Consider the following 14,770-nt stretch of genomic DNA (forward strand, 5'->3'; position numbering starts at 1 on the left):
GTTTTGAAAACATAAAGAGAGCATAAAAGTAAAATTTTGAGAGGTGTTTGTTGTTGTCAACGAATGGTAGTGGGCACTCTAACCCCCTTGCCAGACAAACCTTCAAAGAGCGGCTCCCATGAATTATTTTTATTTTTGGGTGGCACTCCTTCCAACCTTTCTTTCACAAACCATGGCTAACCGAATCCTCGGGTGCCTGCCAACAATCTCATACCATGAAGGAGTGCCTTTTTATTTTAGTTTTATTATGATGACACTCCTCCCCACCTTTGCTTTCTCAAGCCATGGCTAACCGAATCCTTCGGGTGCCGTCCAATAATCACATACCATGGAGGAGTGTCTATTTAGGTTAATTAATTTGGGACTGGGAATCCCATTGCCAGCTCTTTTTGCAAAATTATTGGATAAGCGGATGAAGCCACTAGTCCATTGGTGAAAGTTGCCCAACAAGAATGAAAGATAAACACCACATACTTCCTCATGAGCTATAAAACATTGACACAAATCAGAGGTGATAAATTTTGAATTGTTTAAAGGTAGCACTCAAGAAATTTACTTTGGAATGGCGGAGAAATACCATGTAGTAGGTAGGTATGGTGGACACAAATGGCATAGTGGTTGGCTCAAGGATTTTGGATGCATGAGAAGTATTCCCTCTCGATACAAGGCTTAGGCTTGCAAGGTTATTTGAAAAAAACACAAGGATGAACCGGTGCAGCAAAACTTACATAAAAGACATATTGTAAATATTATAAGACTCTACACCGTCTTCCTTGTTGTTCAAACTCAATACTAGAAATTATCTAGACTTTAGAGAGACCAAATATGCAAACCAAATTTTAGCAAGCTCTATGTATTTCTTCATTAATGGGTGCAAAGTATATGATGCAAGAGCTTAAACATGAGCACAACAATTGCCAAGTATCAAATTATTCAAGACATTTTAGAATTACTACATGTAGCATTTCCCGTTTCCAACCATATAACAATTAACGAAGCAGTTTCAACCTTCGCCATGAACATTAAAAGCTAAGAACACATGTGTTCATATGAACCAGCGGAGCGTGTCTCTCTCCCACACAAGCATTTATTCAAACATAAACAAAAATAAAAGAAAATAGACGCTCCAAGTAAAGTACATAGGATGTGATGGAATAAAAATATAGTTTCAGGGGAGGAACCTGATAATGTTGTCGATGAAGAAGGGGATGCCTTGGGCATCCCCAAGCTTAGACGCTTGGGTCTTCTTGAAATATGCAGGGATGAACCACGGGGGCATCCCCAAGCTTAGACTTTTCACTCTTCTTGATCATAGTATATCATCCTCCTCTCTTGACCCTTGAAAACTTCCTCCACACCAAACTTAAAACAAACTCATTAGAGGGTTAGTGCATAATCAAAAATTCACATGTTCAGAGGTGACACAATCATTCTTAACACTTCTGGACATTGCCCAAAGCTACTGGAAGGTAATGGAACAAAGAAATCCACCCAACACAGCGAAAGAAGCAATGCGAAATAAAAGGCAGAATCTGTCGAAACAGAACAGTCCGTAAAGACGAATTTTAAAGTGGCACCAGACTTGCTCAGATGAAAATGCCCAAATTGAATGAAAGTTGCGTACATATCTGAGGATCACGCACATTAATTGGTAGATTTTTTTGAGTTACCTACAGAGAATTCTGCCCAGATTCGTGACAGACAGAAATCTGTTTCTGCGCAGTAATCCAAATCTAGTATCAACCTTGCTATCAAAGACTTTACTTGGCACAACAATGCAATAAAATAAGATAAGGAGAGGTTGCTACAGTAGTAAACAACTTCCAAGACTCAAATATAAAACAAAAGTACTGTAGCAAAATAAACACATGGGTTATCTCCCAAGAAGTTCTTTCTTTATAGCCATTAAGATGGGCTCAGCAGTTTTAATGATGCACTCGCAAGAAATAAGAGTTGAAGCAAAAGAGAGCATCAAAAAGCAAATTCAAAACAAATTTAAGTCTAACATGCTTCCTATGAAAAGGAATCTTGTAAATAAACAAGTTCATGAAGAGCAAAGTAACAAGCATAGGAAGATAGAACAAGTGTAGCTTCAAAAATTTCAGCATATAGAGAGGTGTTTTAGTAACATGAAAATTTCTACAACCATATTTTCCTCTCTCATAATAATTTTCAGAGGCATCATGAACAAACTCAACAATATAAGTATCACATAAAGCATTCTTATCATGAGTCTCATGTATAAAATCATTACTCTCCACATAGGCATAATCAATTTTATTAGTTGTAGTGGGAGCAAATTCAACAAAGTAGCTATCATTATTATTCTCATCATCAAATATAGGAGGCATATTGTAATCATAATCAAATTTATCCTCCATAACAGGCGGTACTAAAAGACCAATATCATTATAATCATCATAAATAGGAGGCAAAGTATCATCAAAGTAAATTTTCTCCTCAATGCTTGGGGGACTAAAAATATCATGCTCATCAAAGCCAGCTTCCCCAAGCTTAGAATTTTCCATATCATTAGCAACAATGGTGTTCAAAGCGTTCATACTAATATGTTCCATAGGTTTTTTAATTTTCGCATCAAACCATCCATGTCTTAAATCGGGAAATAGAATAAGAAGCTCATTGTTGTCCATTATGCCTAACTAGTGTAAACAAAAAACAAAAAGATGCAATTGCAGGATCTAAAGGAAATAGCTTCGAGCATACACACAACGGCAACAGAAAAGTACTTAGTTACCTGGGACCGGAGTATGAGTGCCTTTTACCTTTCCTCCCCGGCAACGGCGCCAGAAAAGTGCTTGATGTCTACGGGTGCTTCTATTCTTGTAGACAGTGTTGGGCCTCCAAGAGCAGAGGTTTGTAGAACAGCAGCAAGTTTCCCTTAAGTGGATCACCCAAGGTTTATCGAACTCAGGAGGAAGAGGTCAAAGATATCCCTCTCATGCAACCCGCAACCACAAAGCAAGAAGTCTCTTGTGTCCCCAACACACCTAATAGGTGCACTAGTTCGGCGAAGAGATAGTGAAATACAAGTGGTATGAATGAATATGAGCAGTAGTAACGGCGCCTTAAAAGTGCTTGTCGGGCGTGCGCTTGATGGTAGTAATATTGCAGGAAGTAAAGATGCAGAAACAAGAAACAAGCAGCGATAGCAGTATTTAGGAACAAGGCCTAGGGATCGTACTTTCACTAGTGGACACTCTCAACATTGATCACATAACAGAATAAATAGATAGATGCTAGACTCTACACCCTCTTGTTGGATGATGAACACCACTAACTGTGTAGGATTACACGAACCCTCAATGCCGGAGTTAACAAGCTCCACAATATTCAATGTTCATATTTAAATAACCTTAGAGTGCATGACAGATCAACAAAACCAAACCAAGTACTAACATAGCATGCACACTGTCACCTTCACACTACGAAAGGAGGAATAGATCACATCAATACTATCATAGCAATAGTTAACTTCATAATCTACAAGAGATCACAATCATAGCCTATGCCAAGTACTACACGATGCGCACACTGTCACCATTACACCGTGCAGGAGGAATAAACTACTTTAATAACATCACTAGAGTAGCACACAGATAAATTGTGATACAAAACACATTGCAATCATAAAGAGATATAAATAAGCACTTCACTATGCCATTCATAACAGCGAATAAGTATTCTGTGAAATATAGCCTAAGAGACCCACACGGTGCACACACTGTCACCTTTACACACGTGGGACAAGGAGTCTCTGGAGATCACATAAGTAAAATCCACTTGACTAGCATAATGACATCTAGATTACAAGCATCATCATATGAATCTCAATCATGTAAGGCAGCTCATGAGATTATTGTATTGAAGCACATAGGAGAGAGATTAACCACATAGCTACCGGTACAGCCCCGAGCCTCGATGGAGAACTACTCCCTCCTCATGGGAGACGGCAGCGTTGATGAAGATGGCGGTGGTGTTGATGGAGAAGCCTTCCGGGGGCACTTCCCCGTCCCGGCGGCGTGCCGGAACAGAGACTCCTGTCCCCCAGATCTTGGCTTCGCGATGGCGGCGTCTCTAGAAGGTTTCTCGTACCGTGGCTTTTTTCGTATCGTGTTTTAGGTCAGGGACCTTTATATAGGCGAAGAGGCGGCGTCAGAAGGTCAACGAGGCGACGACACAATAGGGGGGCGCGGGCCTCCCCTTGGCCGCGCCAGCCTGGTGTGTGGTGGGCCTGTGGCCCCCCTCTGGCGGCTCTCGGGTGTTCTGGAAGCTTCATGCAATCCTAAGACTCTGGGCGTTGATTTCGTCCAATTCCGAGAATATTTCCTTACTAGGATTTCTGAAACCAAAAACAGCAGAAAACAGCAACTGGCCCTTCGGCATCTCGTCAATAGGTTAGTGCCGGAAAATGCATAAATACGACATATAATGTGTATAAAACATGTAGATATCATCAATAATGTGGCATGGAACATAAGAAATTATCGATACGTCGGAGACGTATCAGCTGGCCACGTCTAGATCTGACCAGGCGGGGGCCTACAGTCAACCTGGCGCCCTCCTCCGACGGTCGTCGACCCGCTATGGTGGTGCTACGGGGAACGGGCTTGGCTGCCGAGGCGGGGACCTCGACAGCGTGTGCGACGCTGCCCATGGGTGGGTGGTGTTCGTGGGTGTCTTCCGACGGCCCGCTGCAGGTGTTGCGGGGGTGGCGGCGGCTGCACACGTCTCTCGCCGTCGTTCCGTCTTGTTTTTGGCGGGGTGTGATGACCCACAAGTATAGGGATCGCAACAATCTTCGAGGGAAGTAAAACCCAAATTTATTGATTCGACACAAGGGGAGACAAAGAATACTTATAAGCCTTAACAACTGAGTTGTCAATTCAGCTGCACCTGGAAAAGCACTAGTAACAGGGGTGATGTGAAAGCAGCAGTAATATGGGAGCACTAGTAACAGTAACACAAAGATAGAATAAAGAATACGCAGGCGATGGCACCAGAAAATAGTTGATACTACTTCTAATGACATATAGGACCGAGTGAGTATTTGATGATGACAGATGGACCGGGGTTCCCAGCTATCTACACTAGTGGTAACTCTCCAATAACAAGTGTTGGGTGAACAAATTACAGTTGGGCAATTGATAGGATTGAAATAGCATTAAGACAGAACATCCAGCCTATTAATTATACATAGGCATGTTTTCCAAATATAGTCATACGTGCTCGCAATGAGAAACTTGCACAACATCTTTTGTCCTACCAGCCCGTTTGCAGCGGGGCCTCTAGGGAATCTACTGGTAATTAAGATACTCCTTTTAATAGAGTGTCGGAGCAAAGCATTAACACTTGGTGAAAACATGTGATCCTCATATCTAAGTCATCCCCTCCAGTTATCCCAGTTGTTGTCACTCTGGGGCCTCGGGTTCCGGACATAGACATGTGCAAACAACTTGTAGATACAATCTAAGCAATAATTTTAGAGCTTAAATCTAAGATCATGCCACTCGTGCACTAGTGACAAGCATTAAACACAACAAGATTGCAGCAATAATAACTTCACAAACTTATATAGATAGACTGATCATAATGTAACAATTCATCGGATCCCAACAAACACAACACCGATTACATCAGATGGATCTCAATCATGTAAGGCAGCTCATGAGATCATTGTATTGAAGTACATGGGAGAGAGAGTACCAACTAGCTACTGCTAGAACCCGTAGTCCATGGGGGAACTACTCACGGAGCATGATGGAGGCGGTGGCGTCGATGGAGAAGGTTCCGGTGGTCGATCCCCGTCCCGGCAGGGTGCCGAAACAGGAACTTCTGACCCCCGAAACTAGGTTTCGCGATGGCGGCGGCGCTCCGGGAGTCTTTCTGGAGTATGATAGATATATCTTGGGTTTTCGCGTCGTGGGGGAATAAATAGGCAAAGGGCGATGTCGGTGGAGTCCCGAGGTGGGCTCCCCACACCCCGGCGCGCCTGGGGGCCTGGCCGCGCCGCCCTATGGGGAGGAGGCCGTGGGCCTCCCCCGGGCTTGCCCTTCTGGCTCCGTGTGTCCCTCGGAAAAATAGGAGGTTTGACTTTTGTTCCGTCGAATTCCGAGAATATTGCCCAAACAGCTTTCCTGGAACCAAAAACAGCAGAAAACAGGAACTGGCACTCTGGCATCTTGTTAATAGGTTAGTCCCAGAAAATATATAATAATGATATATAATGCATATAAAACATGTGACAATGATACATAAAACAAGCATGAAACATCAGAAATTATAGATACGTTGAAGACGTATCAAGCATCCCCAAGCTTAGTTCCTACTCGTCCTCGAGTAGGTAAATGGTAAAAAGAAAATAATTTCTGAAGTGACATGCTACCAACATAATCCTGATCCAATAATGATGTAAGGCATGTGAACTGAGATCAAATTATTCAAAGCAAATGTCTATAGTTGATATAAGAGATGATAATGCAAGAGTTAAACAAGCTAAAAGTTTTCATGAACTATTGCTTTAAAGACATGAAACCGTACAAAGTTCATTAAAGATGTTTTAAGTATCCAGTGTAGGAGTTCTATCCTTCATTCCAAGCATCAAGTAAATTTTCACAACATAGAAGGATTCAGTCAAGTAAAAATAAACATGAACGTCATGAATCAACTGTTTCGAAGCCTACTCAACCGGTGAGCGCAAGCATTTGGTATTGGCACCAGGATGTTATGGCAAAAAGAACATTAATGGGGGTTTGGAAGGCCAATGGAAGAAAGTCTCACAAAGCTATAAGTGATCATTAGACAAGAGGAAGTCTTATAATCGAAGCTATGTAAGGAGTAGTGATTGCCATGCAACGGATGCACATAGAGCTATATGTGTATGAAAGCTCTCCAATGGAACTAGTGGGGGTGCATCCAACTTGGTTGCTCACGAAGACCTAGAGCACTTTTGAGGAAGCTCATCATTGGAATATACAACCCAAGTTCTATAGTGTAAATTTCCCACATAGTTATACTAGTAAAACATGAAAACTCTCTCACATGGAGTATAGGTGCTAAACATGAGCACAAATGATGACTATGAATACTGCAGGTGCTAAAACATGAGCACAAGTGTGGATAAAGGATAGTAATGTTGCCCCCTTTTTCTTTATTCTATTTTTTCTATTTTTTCCTTTTTTCAATTTTTTTTTCTGTTTCTCTTTTCGATGGCCTTCATGGCTCTTTTCACCTTTAGGGGCAACATCCTAATATGACAACACACTTTTTGGTACAAATAACTCATAATGAACAAAACATGATGTATAAAACTGTATGCCTCTGCCAGTGTAGCAGGATGTGCAATGATCTAGCGTAACATGGGTAAACCGCACATCAGCTGTATAGAATCACGCAAAGCAATATATAAATGATGAATGACAACAAGTCATGTAATGTAAAATGGAAGTTTCATGGCAATATATCTCGGAACAGCTATGGAAATGCTGTGGTAGGTAGGTATGGTGGCTGTTTTGAGGAAGATGTATGGGCTTATGTGTAGGAGAACAAGAGAAAATCCTCCCATGGGTTTGGATGTACTGGCGAAGTATGCACAACTCTCAATGTGAGCAGAAGGCAATGCACAGCACCGAAGAGGCTAGCAAATTTGGATGGTGGAAGTGCCAAAAACCGTAGCTTAACATTAGTCAAAAAGAACTCACAAGCTTATTGCAAACGACTAGCAGGTTCAACATTAAGAGCATGATTAAATTTCACTCCAAAGAGGGCCGTTCACGGCGGCACAAGTACCCCGCTAGCTCCCTCGACCTTCAGCACAACTTAGTTATTACGATGAACCTTTAGACATGGAAAGCTATCAAGTCCAACTACACCTTCAACAATTTTATAGAGTTTGTAGTACGGTACAAGCTTAAAGACAACAAGCCACTACTGATTTTAACTTAATTAACCAGCAAGCTTCACCATCTAAATATCTCAAAACGTTTGCAAAGAATCAGGTTATCAAAGTTCAATGATCTACAAGATTATGCAAATCTTTCATTATATCACTACCACATGCAACATTTTCTGAACCAACACATCAACCAAGCAACTCTCCAAACATAAATGCTGAGGCTTTCAGCTTTCGCCATAAACATAAATTAAGAACACAAGTGTTCAAATGAAAAAGCGGAGCGTGTCTCTCTCCCACACAAGAATGCTAGGATACAATATTGATATGATCAGAAAATAAAAATAACAAACTAAAAATAAAAGCACACAGACGCTCCAAGTAAAGCACATATGATGTGGAAGAATTAAAATATAGTTTCACTAGAGATGACCTGATAAGTTGTTGATGAAGAAGGGGATGCCCAGCTTAGACGCTTGAGTCTTCTTGAAATATGCTTGGGTGACCCACGGGGGCATCCCCAAGCTTAGGCTCTTCACTCTTCTTGATCACATTATATCACCCTTCTCTCTTGACCCTTCAAAACTTCTGCCACACCAAACTTCTCATAAACTTCATTAGAGGGGTTAGTACTCAAATTTTTTTCAATCCACTTTAGTTCTGTAGTGACACATTGCAAGAACTCAATAAAACATTAGCTACAGCTCTCCACGTCTAGAAAGCCTTACTTAAAGTCCACAAGAGACAATGCAAAAAACAGAGACAGAATCTATCAAAACAGAACAGCCAGTAAACATGAATTTTTTCAAGGTACTTCCGTTGCTCAAATCAGAAAACTCAAAACTAATGAAAGTTGCGTACATATCTAAGGATAACGCATGAATTGTTTCAGGATTTTACGATTCTTCTACAGAGAGAAAAACTCAAATTCGTGACAGCTAAAAATCTGTTTCTGCGCAGAAATCCAAATCTAGCATCAACTTTCTATTAGAGACTTTACTTGGCACAACAATGCAATAAAATAAAGATACAAAGGTATTGCTACAGTAGTAACAAGCACCTTGACTCAAATATAAAACAAAAATTGCAGAAATAAAATAATGGGTTGTCTCCCATAAGTGCTTTTATTTAAGGCCTTTCAGCTAGGCGCAGAAGATTTTAATGATGCTCACATGAAAATAGAAAATAAAGCAAAAGGAGCATAAAGAAGCAAATTCAAAACACATTTGAGCCTAACCCACTTCCTATGCATAGGAATCTTGTACACAAATAAATTCATGAATAACAAAGTGATAAGCATAGGAAGATAAAACACGAGTAACTTCAAAATTTTCAGCATGTAGAGAGGTGTTTTAGTACCATGAAAATTTCTACAACCATATTTTCCTCTCTCATAATAATTTTCAGTAGCTTCATGAATAAACTCAACAATATAACTATCACATAAAGCATGTTTTTCATGATCCACATAAACATAATTTTTATCAATCTCAAAAATAATGGGATCAAAACTTTCAAACCCACTTTTATCAATAATATAACAAGATGATTGATCAATCTCAAAAGATATGGGACTACTAGATGAAGTCAAGACCTTTCCAATCCCATTTTCATTAGTGGTACAATTAATATTATCAAGTAACATAGGACCATCATCTAGAGCTTTATCATAAACATTTGCTAAGCAAAACTCTTTAGTACCATGCATTTCGATATCAGGCACAAACAAAGCATTATCATAAGATTTATCAAAATAGCATGGATTATCATAGATAACAGTAGCATAATTATTCTCACAAGTTTTACTCATAGGGAATATTTCAAGAGAATCCACAGGAACATAACATTCATCCTCTTTTGGTAAGCATGGAGGACAATCAAATAGTGTAAGAGATAAAGAGTTACTCTCATTAGAAGGTTGGCATGGGTAGCTAATCCATTCTTCCTCCTTTTGTTCATCACTCTCCTCCTCTTTTTCATCCAATGAGCTTTCAGCTTCAGCAGTTTCTTCTTCCATAGGCTCCTGCAAATTGTGAGTGCATTCTTGTGCATGAATGAGTCTCTCTTTATAATCAATGATATAAGGATTATTGCTGTAATGTTCTATGCAATAATCAAGGATAGAAGAGATATAATCTTTAAGATCATTACAAGCAACACAGGTTTCATAATTTTTAGACATGAAGGATTCTATTTCAGAAGCTCCCATAAATAAAACAAATTGTTCTACTTCTTCAAATCCAAGATGAATATAGTTATTCCAATGATAGTTCACAATTAAAACTTCTTTACTAAAGCCACATTGGAATTTAAGATATTTAGTATCATGTTCAGAGCAACAATTTATATCATGGCGTTTAAGCAAGATTTTAGCAATTGTATTCAATTTTTCTAACACGGCACTCATGACTTTACCCTTTCTTGATTCTCTATAATTCATATATAATTCTATAAGCTCCATACAGGTTGTGGGTTCTTCCATAACAACAGTTTTTAATTTTTCAGTTTTTTCAAATTTTTATGGATATTTGGGTATATAAGAAAAATAAAACAAGACAAAAACAAACTAGACAAAAGTAAACTAAGCAAAATAATACTAGACAGAAATAAACTAAGCACAAATAAACTAGACAAAAGTAAACTAAGCAAAACAAAATAAAATAAAAATAGAGAGAGAGGTAGAGTGTACTCCCCAGGTGAACTTATGAGTAGAGCTATGCTCCCCGGCAACGGCGCCAGAAAATAGTCTTGATGACCCACAAGTATAGGGGATCGCAACAGTCTTCGAGGGAAGTAAAACCCAAATTTATTGATTCGACACAAGGGGAGACAAAGAATACTTATAAGCCTTAACAACTGAGTTGTCAATTCAGCTGCACCTGGAAAAGCACTAGTAACATGGGTGATGTGAAAGCAGCAATAATATGAGAGCAATAGTAACAGTAACACAACAGCAGTAACAGTAACACAGAGGCGATGGCACCAGAAAATAGTTGATACTACTTCTAATGACATATAGGACCGAGTGAGTATTTGATGATGACAGATGGACCGGGGTTCCCAGCTATCTACACTAGTGGTAACTCTCCAATAACAAGTGTTGGGTGAACAAATTACAGTTGGGCAATTGATAGGATTGAAATACCATTAAGACAAAACATCCAGTCTATTAATTATACGTAGACATGTTTTCCATATATAGCCATACGTGCTCGCAATGAGAAACTTGCACAGCATCTTTTGTCCTACCAGCCCGTTTGCAGCGGGGCCTCAAGGGAATCTACTGGTAATTAAGGTACTCCTTTTAATAGAGTACCGGAGCAAAGCATTAACACTTGGTGAAAACATGTGATCCTCATATCTAAGCCATCCCTGCCAGTTATCCCAGTTGTTGTCACTCTGGGGCCTCGGGTTCTGGACATAGACATATGCAAACAACTTGTAGATACAATCTAAGCAATAATTATAGAGCTTAAATCTAAGATCATGCCACTCGTGCACTAGTGACAAGCATTAAACACAACAAGATTGCAGCAACAATAACTTCACAAACTTATATAGATAGACTGATCATAATGTAACAATTCATCGGATCCCAACAAACACAACACCGATTACACCAGATGTATCTCAATCATGTAAGGCAGCTCATGAGATCATTGTATTGAAGTACATGGGAGAGAGAGTACCAACTAGCTACTGCTAGAACCCGTAGTCCATGGGGGAACTACTCACGGAGCATGATGGAGGCGGTGGCGTCGATGGAGAAGGCTCCGGGGGTCGATCCCCGTCCCGGCAGGGTGCCGAAACAGGAACTTCTGACCCCCGAAACTAGGTTTCGCGATGGCGGCGGTGCTCCGGGAGTCTTTCTGGAGTATGATAGATATATCTCGGGTTTTCACGTCGTGGGGGAATAAATAGGCAAAGGGGTGATGTCGGTGGAGTCCCGAGGTGGGCTCCCCACACCCCGGCGCGCCTGGGGGCCTGGCCGCGCCGCCCTATGGGGAGGAGGCCGTGGGCCTCCCCCGGGCTTGCCCTTCTAGCTCAGTGTGTCCCTCGGAAAAATAGGAGGTTTGGCTTTTGTTCCGTCGAATTCCGAGAATATTGTCCAAACAGCTTTCCAGGAACCAAAAACAGCAGAAAACAGGAACTGACACTGTGGCATCTTGTTAATAGGTTAGTCCCAGAAAATGTATAATAATGATATATAATGCATATAAAACATGTGACAATGATACATAAAACAAGCATGAAACATCAGAAATTATAGATACGTTGAAGACGTATCAGGGCGCTGTGTGTTGCTGCGGACATCGGAGCATCTTCCACCGGATGATATGATCTGGTCTGGACTGGGGCGGCATACACAGGCCAAGGCTCGATCTAGAGGCGGGGGCTCTCTCGATCCGGGTGGTTGGTGTCGGTGATGAGCTTGACGCAGGTGTCTCAGGGTTTGGCCGGCCACCTCGTCTCCTTGGGCCGACAACCCTCGTTGTTGTGTTGTCGGCGGGGCTGGCGATGTTTCCTTCTCTGCGATCTCATGGCGGTGGCTGGCTTCCGAGAGAGGATGGGACACCGGCGAAAGCTGTGCAAGGCAGTGGCCATTGCTGGTGACGATGACGTTCTTGACGCCGTTTTCCTTCTTGGAGGCGACACCAAAATGTCCCTCTTTTCTCGTAGCCGGATCCTGCCACCGTGCACGTCTTGCGCGCTTCTCCGCTGGGGGCTAGGCTGTCTTCTTTGTCTTTAGGCACACTCTTTTGCCTTCCTTGAGCTCATCGCCGCCGTCTTCGTCTCAGCTGCATATACACGGTGGATTGCCCGGTTCGGTCGGCTACCTAGAAACCCAGGGGTGGTTGTCTTAGGTGGTGCCATGCCACGGGTGATGCCGGTGGTTTCTCTTATCGCTGTGGGCGCGATGTGTCGTTGGAAGAGTGTCAAGGTCGTGTTTTTAGGGGTGGTGGCTGGGCTAGGGCGAAAGCTCGGCAAGGCTTCGGCCGTTGCGGGTGACGACGACGCCCTCGGGCGCCGTTCTCCTCGGAGGCGTCTCCTTTTAGCCCTCCTCCTTCGGTTTCTCGAGGCAGGAAGACTTCTTCGTCTCTTCGGTCATAGGCGTGCTCTGATGCTGCAAGGGAGATTTGTTGGTTTTGGGTTGTTCCAACTCCGCGCCCTCTCAACAGAAGTCTGGGCCTTCTCGACAAGTTCAAGCTCTCTAGCTAGTTAGTCCTAAGTAGTGTAGCTTGTCTATTTCCTTTCTGTTGTTTTTGTTGTGTTGTTGTTGTAAGCTGGTATCCCCAGTAGCTCTTGTAAGTGTCAGTGTAATTGGTGCTTTATTAATTTAAAGTAGGGCTAAGGCCTTAAGTTTAAAAAACCCACAAGTTAGAACCACACTTCTTGTACTGGTTCAGTTTAGGCGAAGATAGCCCATGGTTTTAGTTTGAGTTGGGTGGCAATACATATTCTAGTGGGTTAGTTTAATTTGTTTTTTTTTTCTAAATTAGTCACGTGGGTCAGTTTGAAAATGGTAAGTGAGTTAGTCATGTACCAGGAGTCCTAAATAGCACGTACAGGGAATCCTAGTTGGTTTCTCTGGGTACTACTACTAGCTAGGCACCCGCCGTGTGTGCTCGTGTTGTTCAACTCGTACAGGTTTAGGAAAAGTTGCCATCGTTTGGGTAGGTTAGTCCTTCGTCGGTCATGCGTGTATATAAACATGTATGGCTGTGCCGCATAAGATTATTACCGTGGGAGGAAAAAGAAAAAAAAACATAAAAAGAGAAAAATTAGAGGGTGTGCGTCGTACCTTTGACGATAAATGTTGTGTTCGCGTGTATCCATCTATTTTGATGTCATTCCTCCATGGGCGAATCCTAACATCCACCATGAGCTCAGTTTGGACAATAATGCCTCTGTTGTATGCTTCTTTCCATCCATGAACTTGCTTCTCAACCTTTCGAGCCTAATTGGTTGCTCCCATCTATAGAACATGGCTCCGTGGATGCTGTCCGAGTAAATGCAACCTCTAATCCATGTTATGCAAGTTGTTTGGTTGCCAACAATTTCTACTCTGCATCAGTTGTGAAGCAAAGTCCCTGGCGTTTGGTTGCCCACAAATCGTGTTTCAGCAAATGCATGTTGTTTGGTTACATCCAGTATGCTGAATACGATCGCCTTCTACACTTCTTAGCGAGCTTACCCAATTCACCGGATATGCCCACAAGGTGTTCAACGAAATAAGAAACAACAGGACAACAACCACAAATCACAAAATTAGCAACCCTGCATGCGTATATTTATTCTAGCAATGGAGTTGCACCATGAGGGCAGAAGCAGCAGCTCGTGATGCAACGTAAGTTCATCAACCAAGGAGTTACGTAAATACCACCTTGCAAAATATACATGTGTATCATCAGTGTAGATCAACCCAAGCTACTCCTAAAATATACATCATGGATGCGGTGTTCATCATCAGCAGAACAACCAAGACAACAAACATCCAATGCTTCGGCTCCTCACAGGTAATACTTCGCCAGGAAGGCATTGAACCAGACCATCCTGCCATCAGGGGTCATCGCGAGATACTTGGTCGTCTGTGTCTTGTGATCTATGAGGTGGCTCAGAGCACGGTGGACCACGGCGGGAGTGAGCGGAGCAGCAGAAACACGACCGATGTAGATCCATAGTTCTATATGGGCTTGTTGAGGAGCTCCACATCCCTAGGGTGAGTCTGTGATGATGAGGTTACTTAGTTCTTCCTCATGTGCAAGCTAACAACATCCATCATAATTGATATAGTGAATTAAATGCAAGAGAAGTTGCAAAGCGCTTACCTTGGGGTAGGCATAGTATGCATCATCTTCC

This window comes from Lolium perenne, chromosome 6 (assembly GCF_019359855.2).
Source record: "Lolium perenne isolate Kyuss_39 chromosome 6, Kyuss_2.0, whole genome shotgun sequence".
In the NCBI taxonomy this organism is placed as follows: Eukaryota; Viridiplantae; Streptophyta; class Magnoliopsida; order Poales; family Poaceae; genus Lolium; species Lolium perenne.